The sequence below is a fragment of the Pan troglodytes genome, chromosome 6 (assembly GCF_028858775.2).
Source record: "Pan troglodytes isolate AG18354 chromosome 6, NHGRI_mPanTro3-v2.0_pri, whole genome shotgun sequence".
NCBI classification, from domain to species: domain Eukaryota; kingdom Metazoa; phylum Chordata; class Mammalia; order Primates; family Hominidae; genus Pan; species Pan troglodytes.
In genome coordinates, this window is record NC_072404.2 from 99,806,379 (window position 1) to 99,821,454 (window position 15,076).

At 41.0% G+C, this 15,076-nt stretch overlaps 1 protein-coding gene across 1 annotated transcript in view; it reads left to right on the forward strand.

Annotated features, from left to right (window-relative positions):
• The window catches only part of CLDN12 (claudin 12), a 60,027-nt gene that overhangs the window by 13,232 nt on the left and 31,719 nt on the right, over positions 1-15,076 (forward strand). The window lies entirely within an intron of this gene.

Sequence of the window (15,076 nt, forward strand, 5' to 3'; positions counted from 1 at the left end):
AAGAGACAAGTTGTGGGCCAGATTTGCCTCATCAATGGAGTTTTCTCAGCCTGTGATCTTAGAGACTGGGAGTTCAGTTCTCCAACAGTTAAGTAGAGGGAACTTTCCATACTCTTCAAAGCTCGAGGTTACCAGGAGAAGTGGTCCTGACAGGCATGTCACCTCAACATTTCTGAAATCTGTGATGAATGTATAGTTTTGGATTACACCTGTGTTGGGGCAGTTCTTACATACACTTCTCACTGAAACCTGTGGCTATGATAGGTTAGATAGCTGAGCCATATGTTGCACTGGAAATCAGAAGCTACTTCAAACTGGGTTACACTAACGAACAACAGTCCATTCTGGACTGTTGTGCAGGTTCACTGAGGGTGAATAAATGGTAGAGAAACCATTTGGGCTAACCAGGTTCACAAGAGACTGGTTTACCAACCAGAAGTGAGAAATACATGTTACTTAGAACCATCAGACACAACCAGTTTTATCCAAGGCCCAGCACATCTTATTCTGCCAAAAAGTGAGGAAATGCTCAAAGAATCATGGGAGCTTATCAAATTTCACAGGCGCCAGATTGAAGGTGCTCCCATTGGCCAAATCTGGGACAATTTGAACATCAAAATAAATGATAGTAATGGGTTATAACTCATTGAATAAAATACAAATCCATTTGTCCGTGCTGACATAAATAGGGGAAGAAAGAAAAGCTCTTTCTTATAGTAAAATACCAAATAAAAAGAGAAAAAAATGAGAAAAACATCAATGGGGTTAAAACTGTTGAATTTTTTATGAGAGGCAGGATATTTGCTTAGTCTCAAAGTACAAAATGGCTTATTAATTTCAGAGAGGAAAATAACTTTATAGTGGATAAACTTGGCAACCTTAGCTGAGTGATCAAGTTTGTCGCCAATAATAAGAAAAAGCAACATCATGCACTTTCTGATATGATGCAAGGAGAAGGCCACAATATTTCTGAGGTATTGCCTGAGTCTAATCTTGAAACATGCAGCTCATTGGTCCCATTTTTGCTTTTTGTTTCCTTCTCTATCCTGATCTCATATCTCTTCATTTTTATAAAAATGCATAAAAATGTAGTCCTATCTCCAAAATATTTTATAAAATAAACTCTTTTAGGAGAGATTTTAAAAGAATTTGTGTCAGATCTTCTGTCCTGAAAAACTAAAAAGTCCCTGCAGAAGGGTTGTAAATCAAAGTCACAGAAACACAGGACTGGATGGTAACTTAATTAACTGTTCCATTTCTGTTGGTTAGCAGTGTCTTCAATCTGAAAGCGTACTCATGTTACCCCACACATACTAGAGGACCCTTTCCAGGAGAGGTTCATTCCCCCTGTACCTGCTGGGTGGCTTATTACCCTCCAGCCCAGCCAGCTTCTATGTCAGTGCCATAGCATGCAAGAGAGCCCTTTGAACCTCACTGCAGGACTGTAGGACTTGGTGAGAAAAAGCACATCTATATCCTGCCTGGTGTTCATATCCAAGTCTGCTATTAAAAGGAGATTTGGGTTGGTTTGTTGTATTTTGTTTCAAAATATGCCAACTTTTCAGGCTGTTCTATAGAAAATTGTATTCAGCAAAATTTGGGGAAGATAGCGAGATGGTTGATGAGAAGAAAAAGAACCTTTTTCTTATTTTATATGAAAAACCCAGTGTGACTGGACCTCTTAGCAAAAGTCTAGTAATCATGATTTTGGGGTGGTCTTATTAACCAAAATCCTCTTTAGAAAGATGGAATATAAGCTTATATCTCCAGGATTTTGCTTTATAGAAAAAAAGGCACAGCTTCTCATTAAGAGAAAAGACATTATTGATACTTTACATTATATAATACCTAGTGGCCTTGTTCCCAAGGTTCACTCTCAAATTGTTGAAAGTGAATCTAGTAAATAAATCTAGATAACTCACTTACATTTTTAAGTAACTTTTGTCTTTTTCTCCATGCCCCCTTTCTTGACCTCACTTTCAAAAGATAATCTTGCGGTGTGGAAGATCCAGGTGGCAGTTTAGCACCAGGAGGCTGCTGCAGGGAAACCCCAGGCCCTGGTAGCCCTTCTCTGGGGTGAGCCCATCTTCACCTTTGCTGGCCATGTGGATGAGGGCCGAGACTCAGCTGGCCCCTTGTGTTCCAGAACTGCTAACCTGCTTCTCTGGCTGCTTCTCCTTTAAGAGCTCAAAGGTAGCAGTGGAGTGCTGGAGCCAAGTGGTACTGGCCCACAAGAACCAGTGTGTACATCTCCTCCCAACCCCCCAACCTGTGACATCATATTGGTTGCTTGGAATTGGCCAGGGTGAAAGTACTTATGCTCTAGAAATTGTTAAATGCTGCAAGTTAGGGCTTTGCTTTGCCTTTTCCTGAGAGCTGATTATTAAACATTTACTGGCACACTGCTGCTTAGGCAAGACACGTTTGCTGAGATCCAGGTTAGCTAATGAGGAAATGAAAAATCATAGCAATGCTGAGAGTTGTAAAACGTTATCTGTGATAAAGGGGCTATCTGAAATAGCCTCTTAACAGGTCTCTCTGTCTCCAATATTGCTCTCCTACCCTACCACAAATTTATCTATACACAAGGCTGCAGAATGATCCTAATAAAATGCAACTGAGGCTGGGCACGGTGGCTCATGCCTGTAATCCTAGCACTTTGGGAGACTGAGTGAGGCAGGTGGATCACCTGAGGTCAGGAGTTCGAGACCAACCTGGCCAACGTGGCAAAACCCCGTCTCTACTAAAAATACAAAAATTAACCGGGTGTGATGGCATGTGCCTGTAGTTCCAGCTACTCAGGAGGCAGAGGACAGGAGAATCGCCTGAACCCGGGAGTCAGAGGTTGCAGTGAGCCGAGATCATGCCACTGCACTCCAGCCTGAGTGACAGAGCGAGACTCCATCTCAAAAAACAAAGAAAAAATGCAACTGATACCTAGTTTCTCCCATACTTAAAATAAAATTTGGCAGCTACATCTTAGAACAGTCTAAGCACAAAGACATGAGTTGTCTAGAAGAATTTTTTCACTGTGCCCAGAGATGATAAGACTGTTGGTGATTATTGACACAATATCTCACAAGATGAATGTGTAAAAAAAAGTGAATTTAATAATAAATAATGGGGAATATTCCTTTTCTGTGACTAATTGGTCACAGTCCTTATTCAAGGAATATCTGTTTCCTCTATTACTCATTATTATAGAAAAAGTGGCATGATGAATGTGGTAGCTAGCCTCCAAGATGGACCCAGTGATCTTGCTTCCTGATATTCATACCCTGTGTATTTTCTTCTCTCATTGAGTAGGCTGTGTTACCAGTAGGATTTTGCAGAAATTATGGTGTGTGACTTCTGAGGTTATAGGTCATAAAAGACATAGCTTCTGTTTTGTTCTGTCTTGGATCACTTACTCTGGGGTAAGCCAGCCACAATGTTGTGAGGACACATACAGCTGTAGGATTAACACAGGAAGAGCTGAGGCCTTCTGCCAACAATCTGTACCAATTTGCCACCCATGTAAGAGAGCCATTTTGGAAGTGAATCCCCCTAACCCCAACCAAACCTTTAGATGACTGCAACCCTGGCCAGTGTCTCGAATGCAACCAGAGTGGGAAACTGAAAACCAGCATCACTCAGCTAAGCCCTACCACCTTCTTGACCCACACAAATTGGATGAAACAATGCTTATTGTTGTTTTAAGCTGCTAAATTTTGGGGGGGTTGTTTTGCAGCAGTAGATAACTAATGCAAAGAGCAGTTGCAGGGGATCAATCCTGAGGAGTATTTGTGCTATAAGTATTGTGAGCTTTCCTTGCTCCATATCAGAAAAGCTCTTTCTCATGATCTCAGATTCCCTTGGAAGGTGCTGACTATCGCTATAATGTGGTGAAACAACTTAATCTGAAGGTAGGGAGAAGGAAGATCTGAGCTTAGATTGGGAGCAGAGTTCTTCCTAATTTTGGTTAGGTATGAATGGCTGCTGTTGTTACCAAAGCAATAAATTGAACACTGGTCATATATGAGGTTTGGAATAGAAGATAAACACATTTGCAATCAAATAAATCTGATACACATAGTAATTATGTTGTCATATGGTTAGCAGGAGCAAATAAACCAATCCTATAAAAAATACATCATCTGTTAGTTTTTATCCAACTAGCCAATTGTATCTAGGGCCAACCCTTTTAAGAAGATACAACTGATAAGTTTCTCAGGTGGGAAAGGAAATAGCTGATTCCAAGACATTAGGCAGTTGAACTGAAGTGATGCCTCCCTCTAGTAGCAGTAGAACACTACAGCTTATTCCTCCTGCTATAGCACTGCAGGGTAACCAGAGTTAACAATAATTTTATTGTATATTTTCAAATAGTGAAGAGAGGATTTTGAATCTTCCCAACCCAAAGAAATGATAAATGTTTGAGGTGATATGTATGCTAATTGCCCTTATTTGATCATGACACATTGTACACATGTTCAAAATATCACACTGTACCCCATAAATATGTAAAATTATATGTCAATTAAAAATAATAATAAATAGACAAAAGCCTGTAGCAGTGGTTGTGAGATAAGGGTTGGGAGAAGGAAGCTGAATTGTACTGACATTTCAGTATAGTGAATTTAATCTGATTGTTTTCCCAACATTGGCTGAATCTGATGGCTTTAGACTTTTCAAGGGAAGCAGCCTAAGGACATTGAGCTCCTTGGTTGGGAATAAAAGAGGTTCATTGAAGAAAATGTGACCGAAGTGAAGGAATGGATGGCTCTTGCCCTTCTACTGTTTTCGGACTGCTTCTCTCCCCTCTCAGCCTGTACAACTTGTCAGGCACTAAGGTTGAGAAAGCCATAAAATGCTAGTGAAATAAGGAGAGACTGTTAAGATTCCCCCCACAATGCCAATGGACTTAAGCTAGCTTTGGCCGGGAACAGAGCAGGAATTAAGGAAGTCCCAACACCTTGTGGCAAATGAGAATTACCTAGTTCAGCTCCAAATGAAATTCTGTGCCCTTAGGAGTGATATTGTGAAAGAATGATGAACAAAAAATCAATTTATTCACAGAACAAAAGCATATCAGTGTTAAAGAAATAAAGGAATTAAAATTTTAAAGATGTTTCAGAAAGAAAAAATGGCAAAAAAGAAAATTGTCTTATCCTGATTTTTTTACTTAAAATCCCTGTCATTGTCAGTCACGTATCAAGAGACTGGCAGCCTGTCTTTCTATGTTTATTATTTGTTTTGTTTCCACGGATGCTTCTGAAATCTTTGTTAGAGGCAAAGGCACTCAGACTGCCAAAAGAAATTAGCAATGTTTCCACTGTGGCATAGACACAGATCACACCAAGGACAAATAGAAGCATTCCGCTGCATACTGCCCCAACTCCTGCAGGATCTGTGCTTTTGGCTGGTATGGTGACATGAGGGCAGGGTCGGCTTCATGGGCATGAGGCCTGTGCAGTCACAGAGAACCGGGCACTCAGAAGGGCCCTGCTCTTGTTTTAATATTCTGTGGTGGGTGTCTTGAAATTCTTAATTTTTGAACAAGGGATCCTGCATTTTCATTTTTCAGTGGGCTCCACAAATTATGTAGCTCATCCTGTGTGAGGGTGCTCTGGGGAAGGCAACACACCAGCTTTGGAGGTAGGCAGGCTTGGAATTCCATCTAAGCTGCCTCTTACTACACAATGGGAAAATTATCCTCTGAACTTCAGATTTTCATCTGCAATGAGGACAATGCCTTCTACCTCTTGGTGTTATTGTGAGGATTAGACACTGTTGTGAAGGAATGCAGGTAAAGTGTCTAGAACAGCACACCTGGCTTCACCGTGATTATTCATAAAAGGCAAGTCTCTATATTGGATCCCAGTTGATGTTAGTGCTGGTCATAAAAACAAGAAAAATATGTTTTCTTTAGAAAAGCAGCTCTCTCTTTCACATCTTACAGGAAGCTGTGGACTTACATTGCCACGGCTATCGCTTTTGCCAGGATTCTCATGGCTTCTTATTGCAGTTGCAGCCAAAATAGAGACTAAGAAAATTAACAATCCTCTTAAATATTAGCTGCTTCTTGTAAGGTAGTTGTTTTTCATGATTCCATACCAGAAACAAGGAAGTCAATGAATTTTCCCAATTCTTTTAAGAAGATATTATTGTGAGTAAAATACACAATTTAAAATACCTGATGCCCTTTCTGATAGCCTGGAGCAAAGGATGTTTCCACTGTTCCCACTGTCAAAGCAGCAGGTCTATTCCAGCCCCCAAATAGCTGTGGTCAGAGAAACTTACTTCCTTGTTTATTACTTCTAAAGGTAGAGTGATATTGGAGCACCAATTTACCAAACCCAAACCAAACTGTAAGTACTACCTTGATGGGCTGAAGTAGTCCCTATTGTGGGGAGAGGATATGGAGCTGAGACAGGCCCTGACATTACACAGGGTTGAGATGATGTACCTCAAAACCAATGCCCATGACACTGTCTAAATACAGCCTATTCTTGTTATTCATTGTACTTATTTTCTGTAAAGTAGCCACGCATACTGAATAAGTGAGCACTGAACCATTGTTCTTAGAGGAGATACAGGGTTAAGTCACAATCTTTGGTCACAACATTTTCGTCAGTTGGCCAGTACATAATCTTGTTTTATGAGTGTTTCTGTTTAAAGACACTTTATTTAATGTATATTCTTGAGTCATTATTGTTGAACTCATAACCAATAGCACTATAACTCATGCCTAAAGGAAGCTTATGTAATGCACACATTTTCCCTATGATGCACATCACAGTCTTCTCCTGCTTGGGAACACTAAGACAGCACTTCCAAACTGCGCTTGGGGGCCATTTTAAACAAAATCACCAACAAAAAGTACAAAAACATGAAAAATGTGGCACTTGTTTTTGGTATGAGAGCTTGTGGGAAGTCAGGAACCCCCGAATGGAGAGACCAGCTGAAGCCATGGCAGAAGAACATAAATTGTGAAGATTTCGTGGACATTTATTAGTTCCCCAAATTAATACTTTTATAATTTCTTACGCCTGTCTTTACTGCAATCTCTGAACATCAATTGTGAAGATTTCATGGACACTTATCACTTCCCCAATCAATACCCTTGTGATTTCCTATGCCTGTCTTTACTTTAATCTCTTAATCCCATCATCTTCATAAGCTGAGGAGGATGTATGTCCCCTCAGGACCCTGTGATGATTGCGTTAACTGCACAAATTGTTTGTAGAGCATGTGTGTTTGAACAATATGAAATCTGGGTACCTTGAAAAAAGAACAGGATAACAGCAATGTTCAGGGAACAAGAGAGATAACCTTAAACTCTGACTGCCGGTGAGCCAGGTGGAACAGAGCCATATTTCTCTTCTTTCAAAACAAATGGGAGAAATATCATTGAATTCTTTTTCTCGACAAGGAACATCCCTGAGAAAGAGAATGCGTCCCTGAGGGTAGGCCTCTAAAATGGCCACTTCGGGGGCGGCCATCTTTTATGGTCGAAGCTTAGGGATGAAATAAGCCCCAGTCTCCCGTAGCGCTCCCAGGCTTATTAGGACCAGGAAATTCCCACCTAATAAATTCTGGTCAGACTGGTTGTCTGCTCTCAAACCCTGTCTCCTGATAAGATGTTATCAATGACAATGCATGCCCAAAACTTCATTAGCAATTTTAATTTTGCCCCGGTCCTGTGGTCCTGTGATCTCACCCTGCCTCCATTTGCCTTGTGATATTCTATTACCTTGTGAAGCACGTGATCTCTGTGACCCATACCCTATTCTTACACTCCCTCCCCTTTTGAAAATCACTAATAAAAACTTGCTGGTTTTGCCGCTTGTGGGGCATCATGAAACCTGCCAACATGTGATGTCTCCCATGGACACTCAGCTTTTAAAATTTCTCTCTTTTTTATTCTATCCCTGTATTTCTCAGACCAGCTGACACATAGGGAAAATAGAAAAGAACGTACGTGAAATATCAGGGGTGAATTTCGCCTGATATCTGGCTGAATTTCCCCCGTAAGACCTGAAATGAAGACAGAGTATTGCCATCTTAGACCTCAACTGGGAACATGCACATCAGGCCATTCAAGTTTCTATGGCTCTGCGCATGTCCAAGAGTGGCCATGAAAGTACAGTGAGTATTGATTTGGGAGCTACGAATACATTTTAGTGAGTAGGCAAATTTGCAAATGTGGAATCCACAAATAGTGAAGATCAGTTGTACATAGAAGTGTACATGGTACATGTACTTGTACATGTACAAGTGTACATGGTAGAGGAAGTGATTCCACTACCTTAGTGGACTTGAAGAGAAAACACATCCAGATTGTTGGTTGAGAGATGCACGTATATGTGACATTGGGCAGTATCTCTCACATCATTTACAAGTAGGATGCAGCAGAGATACCATGAAGTCAGAAGAATTGAGATTTCTGTGGTTTCAGGTCTTTGTCTTACTAGCTGGGCAACTTTGAGTAGGTGTCTGAAAACTTCGTTTCTCAGTTTCCACATGTGTTAGTTGAGAACAATAATCATCTTTCAAAGTGTGATTGTGAGGGTGCAGTGGGTTTTTCTTTAAGTTCTGGCTTACTGTTACTTAATTTAGGGGCTAGGATTGAAGACGGTGAATCAGGTGTCATATTGTGTTTTAGAATATTCCTTTGTATATGGTTTGTCTCCCCAGAAAGAAAAGCAGATGCCAAGTCCATACTAATATTTGGATTAGGGTAATGAGTATGTTTTCATTCAAAATGCATTATGAATCCAACGAATAGAATATAACCATAAGCATTTTCTGGTTAAACTGGCCATCCTAATTAAGATAAAGTAATTGAATCAATAGTTTTAAGGCCTACACTAACTTATACTAGGATTTTAAGAGCAAAATAGGAACGAGAAATAACAACTTCTGATATGTTAGCCTCAAAGGAAGAGCCCAACAAAAAGTTGGCTCCACTGTGTTGGACAGCAGTTGGGGTAGGTGGAGGAGACACATTAAAAAGACCCAACCCTCAGCCCAGACGGGAACTACTGTGCTGTTCTTCTATCATGTTGAAGACACACCCTAACCTTTCAATTCTGGGACAGGAAATATGAAATGTACACATGTGAGTCATGGGCCAGGAAGAACCTTTTATATTTCATCAGTTAACCTCCATGTCCACCCTATGGAGATGTATGCCAGAGCTGTAAGTGTTCTGCTCCCAGGCTAGGGATGGGGGAGAGGGTACTGGGCATTTATGCCATTCTATCTTTTTAGATAAAAATTTGTTCAAAACTCAATAGTCAGACTTACTTTCCTCATCTTGAAATGCCTAAGGCTAAAGAATATGTAATTTAGTTCATTTAGATAGACTAGAGAAAAATTGTATATCAACACAAAAAATAATTCTTCATGAAAAAATAAAATAACATGTAAACCTGCTTTAAAAATTGTAGAATGCTCCGTGGACAGAAAATATTAGGAATTGATTGGTGTCTATAAATAGCATACATATATACATAATGGAATACTATTCAGCCATAAAAAGGATGAAGTGTCTTTTGCAGCAATGTGGATGGAACTGGAGGTCATTACTTAAGTGAAACAAGTCAGACACAGAAAGTCAAATCCCACATGTTCTCACTTATAAGTGGGAGCTAAATAATGTGTACACATGGATATATAGTGTGGAATAGTAGACAATAGAGACTCAGGAGGGTGGGGGAGTGGAAGGGGGTTGAATGGTGAGAAATTACTTAATGGGTACAATATACATCATTTGGGTGGTGGATACCCTAAAAGCCCTGACTTTACCACTGCAACATCTATCTGTGTAACGAAATTACACTTGTACCTCATAAATACATACAAGTAAAAAAACCACTCTTATACATGTTACTCTGTTCATACAATTTCTTTCAAATGGAAGATATCTAAAAAACAGCTGTGTCTTCAAGTTTGGTATTCCACATCTTCATTTGCCAAGATGAGGCCTTTTCTACTCTGTTCATTGTCATTATTTTATTTTATCTCGATATAAAACTAAGTTAAGGAGCGACTATTGCTAAATGTTATCACCTAACACTATTGATTGACTTTCCTGTTTAATCTCTATCACCTACTCTTTTCTTTAAAAAAATTATTATTTTAGGTCGGGCGCGGTGGCTCACGCCTGTAATCCCAGCACTTTGGGAGGCCGAGGCGGGTGGATCACGAGCTCAGGAGATGGAGACCATCCCGGCTAACACGGTGAAACCCTGTCTCTACTAAAAATACAAAAAAAAAATTAGCCGGGCGTGGTGGCGGGCGCCTGTAGTCCCAGCTACTCAGGAGGCTGAGGCAGGAGAATGACGTGAACCTGGGAGGCGGAGGTTGCAGTGAGCGAGATTACGCCACTGCACTCCAGCCTGGGTGACAGAGCAAGACTCCATCTCAAAAAAAAAAAAAAAAAAAGATTATTATTTTATGGCCAAATGCTTATTTAGCCCTACGTCTACATGCAATTCTTATATTTGGAACTTCTTAATCAGAAACTAAATGTGGATTTGGTTTGAATGCTTGTTTTAATGATTAGTTTATTATGAGTACAGGAACAAATAAGTGATATCTGTTTCCTCATCTGTTTGTGATGATTTATTTTACATTGGCATAAAGTATGCAGCTCTATGTGAGAGCATCAGGAAGCATCTGTGATGATATGGATTTTGATAAGCTAAATGTTATCTAGGGCCTTAGGTTTTCTCATGTTTTCACATTTCTCAGTAGTAAGGTCACACTGAGTTGTGTCATATTTAGCTTAAGGGACACCAGAGTGAACATAAGAGCCCAGGCTAAAGCCACCTCTTCCTAGTGCACTGTCACCCACCCTGTCCCTTTTCCTGGGCATCTGTCTTATATTTTATTCACCGTGGGCCTCGTTCTTGTTTAAAACCCAAAGAATCTTTAAAACGATTCAGCAATGGTACTTGAGGGGGTCACTCCACGCAGAGATATTTTACAGTTTAAAATGCCACTCCTATAGGGTTGGCTGAAACCAAAGTTTTTTTAAAACTATATAGAAAAATAAAAAATAAATGCCACTTCTAAAGATTGGAAACTTTAACCTCCCCACAATGAATCTTCAGTGGTGGGATTTCAGGTGACAAACATGTTAGAGGTGAGATTCTCTGAAGCCTGAGTTCCCCCGAAAGCCCCCAGATCACACCATATGAACCTACCCAATTTTAGCGTTTTTAAGAGACTAAAGCCTCATGAAAGCATATGAAAACTCACTGAGATTTCTTTAGATATCTAAAAGGCATTTTGAAGATCATTTTGTTATGTGGCAAACTGTCCTTGTTTTAGAGTTGTGCTGGATGGCATGTATAAGCACTACTTATTTTAAAGTGAAGGACTACATAACAAAAGTATTCCCAATTTGATTTATACACCTGGCTATAGCTTTATTTCTGTGGAACAATCATGACATCTAGTGGCTAACCTAAGTAATGCCAAGAAATGGTTTCATACGCTATTTTCCTTAGCTAAATCCACTTAAATGAGAACTTGCTATTCAAATACTGTAATAAATATCCTTGTACATTTTATATACTTAACTATATGAGATAAAGATGGAGAAGTAGAATTTCTGAGTGAAAGGATATGTGTACTTAGAATGCTGATGTTGCCAATTCACCCTCCCAAGAAGTTTGTACCAATTCGAACTTCTATATTTCTTCTCATCATCCCAACAATGAGTATTATCAAATACGTTAATTTTTGTTTTAGTCTTTATTTTTTATTTTTTATTTTTTTTGGAGACGGAGTCTCGCTCTTTCACCCAGGCTGGAGTGCAATGGTGTGATCTCGGCTCACTGCAAGCTCCGCCTCCCGGGTTCACGCCATTCTCCTGCCTTAGCCTCCCAAGTAGCTGGGACTACAGGCACCTGCCACCATGCCCAGCTCATTTTTTTGTATTTTTAGTAGAAACGGGGTTTCACCGTGTTTGGCAGGATGGTCTCGAACTCCTGACCTTGTGATCCGCCCGTCTCGGCCTCCCAAAGTGCTGGGATTACAGGCGTGAGCCACCGCGCTTGGTCAGTCTTTATTTCTTAATGAATGAGAGAGCTTATCTTTTTATGGCTCCCCCACCCCCCGCCTCTGCTCCACCATTTTTCTCCTTTCTTTCTTTGTTTTTTATTTTCTTTGGCCATTGGTATTTATTTATCAGTGAAGCGCCAACATACATATTCATCCCATTTTTTAAAGATTTACTGGTTCATAAGCATCTTGTTTGTAAAAGGTTTTTGCATATTGAAGAAATGTACTGTCATTTGCATTGAAAATATTTTTCTTAGTTTGCTTTGTGACTATTTTTTTGCTTTGTAAAGTTTTTAATGTTTATATAGTCAGGTATATCAGGATTTTCCTTTTTTGTTGTTGTTGAGACAGAGCCTCACTCAGCTGTCCAGGCTGGAGTACAGTGGCGTGATAATAGCTTACTGCAGCCTCAATCTCCCAGGCTTAATCAAACCTCCCACCCCAGCCTCCCAAGTAGCTGGGACTACAGGCGTGTGTCACCACACCCTGCTACTTTTTTTCTATTTTTAGTAGAGATAAGATCTCACTATGATATCCAGGCTGGTCTCGAATTCCTGGGTGCAAGTAATCCTCCTGCCTCCAAATTGCTGGAATTACAGGTGTGAGCTACTGTGTCCACTAGTATTTTCCTTTATAGTTTTAGTTTCATGTCATATTTAAAATGTCCATCTCCTCTGATATGGTTTGACTGTGTCCTCACCCAAAACTCACCTTGAATTGTCATCTCCACATGTCTAGGACAGAACCAGATGGAGATAACTGAATCATGGGGGTGGTTTCTCCCATACTGTTCTCATGGTAGTGAATAAGTCTCATGAAATCTGATGGTTTTATAAATGGAAGTTCCCCTGCACAAGCTGTCTTGCCTGCTGCCATGTAAGATGTGACTTTGCTCTTCCTTCACCTTCTGTCATGATTGTGAGGCCTCCCCAGCCATATGAACTGTGAGTCCATTAAACTTCTTTCCTTTATAAATTACCCAGTCTTGAGTATGTCTTTATTAGCAGCATGAGAAGGGACTAATACATCCTCTCCCAGAGGACAAAAATTAAAAATATTGTATGTTTATTTATGTAACATAATCATGTATGTTATTTAGTTTTAGTTTTTACGTGTAAGTCTTTCATCTATCTATTAATAGCATTTTAGTGAAACAGGGTAGGCAGGGATTTGACTTTATTCTTACCCTAGCAATGTAGAGGAGATTGGTAAATTTAAGTATAGCTATTAAAAACATTGAGTGTAGGTATCTGTACTAATGAGAAAAGATGTCAAAAATATGCAAAGGATAAGAAGACATTAGGAAAATGGCAGATAAGAGACAGAACTAACATGAAGCTACCACTTGGATGGACAAAACAGTGCGTGGAGACTCATATTGTGAACTTTTGCTCCAAGACCCACTGCAGGAACATACCAGGAAAACAAATAGTTCACAGACCCTTTGAAAGAAGTGGCTTTGGCCGGGCGCGGTGGCTCACACCTGTAATCCCAGCACTTTGGGAGGCTGAGGTGAGCGGATCACGAGGTCAGGAGTTCGAGACCAGCCTGGCCAACGTAGTGAAGCCCTGTCTCTACTAAAGATACAAAAAATTAGCCGAGTGTGGTGGTGCATGCCTGTAATCCCAGCTACTAGGGATGCTGAGGCAGGAGAATCGCTTGAACCCGGGAGGAAGAGGTAGCACTGAGCTGAGATCGCGTCATTGCACTCCAGCCTGGATGACAGGGCGAGACTCTGTCTCAAAAAAACAAAAAAGAAAGAAAGAAGCGGCTTGCCACTGCAAACTCTGTAAGATAACTGAAAATGGTGAATTCCCAAAATGTGAGAGGGGAAAACTCTGCCTCTGAATATACATCCCTACTGGGGAACCTGAATATCCAGATCATGGGTGAAGGATTTAACCTTACCTAGAGCTGAAACAGCTTTAGGGAGCTGAGTGAAATATAAAAGTAGAAGAAGCAACGAGAAGAGCCCTGTAGGTACTCCTGGTCCCCAGCTTTATCTCACAGGGGTCCTTGGGGAAGGCAGCTAGCAGAATTGGGAAGGGGTCACAGGGTGAAGGAAGCTTCTAGCTGAACTTTGTAATAATTTCGAAGGAGCACAAATTTTCCTGAGCAGAATCCAGGGGTATGAACAGGAAGTGCAGATACAAGCACAGGAGGCACAACCAAAGGAATAGGCAGGCAGGGAGGGCAAGGCCTAAGAGCCCTACTTGCTTTCTCAGCAGGGAGGCTTGTAGCCTGGGGCAAGATCTCAGCCCTGCTTGCTAACTGCCTGGATATAAATTCAGTGCTGTTGGCCGGGCACGATGGGAGTGAGACTGGCCTTGCTGGCTGTGTGGAAGTTGGGTGAGGTCTGTCACAACCGGCTTTTTCCCACTTCCTTGGCTACCTGTATGACACAGGAGAGGCAACCATAATCTCTATGAGAACATAACTCCATTGGCCTGAGAACCACCCTTCCATCCCCTACAGTGGCCATAGCAAGTCTCGCCCAAGAAGAGCCGGAGCTCAGACCTGGCTAACTCTGCCCCAATCTGATGGTATTTCTTTACTGACCCTGCTAGCTGAAGACAAAAGACATAAACTGTTGGGAGCTCTATGGCCTTGCTCATGGCCTGAGAAACCTGAGAACTTATCCTGGGCAATGTAGGGGAATCTTGTATCCCCCTCCTACTACTGCAGCTGGTGCTCTCTTGAAAGAGGCATCTCCTGGCTGGAAGCCAACCAACTCAAGCCATTACAGCAACTCATAACAGAACAACCCCACTCCAAAGAAGGAGAAAACAACAGCTAATTCCACCACCTGCAACACCTTGGCTAACCAGAAGTCCTGAGTCTGTCCACATGACAACTTCACTGCTAGCATAACCAGCATTTGAGAAAGCCAGCACACTACACATATCTACAACCAAGGACTCTCACAGAATCTACTTTACTCCCCTGCCACCTCCACTGGAGCAGGTATCCATGGCTGGGAGATCTGAAGACAGATCACATCACAGGACTCTTTGCTGAC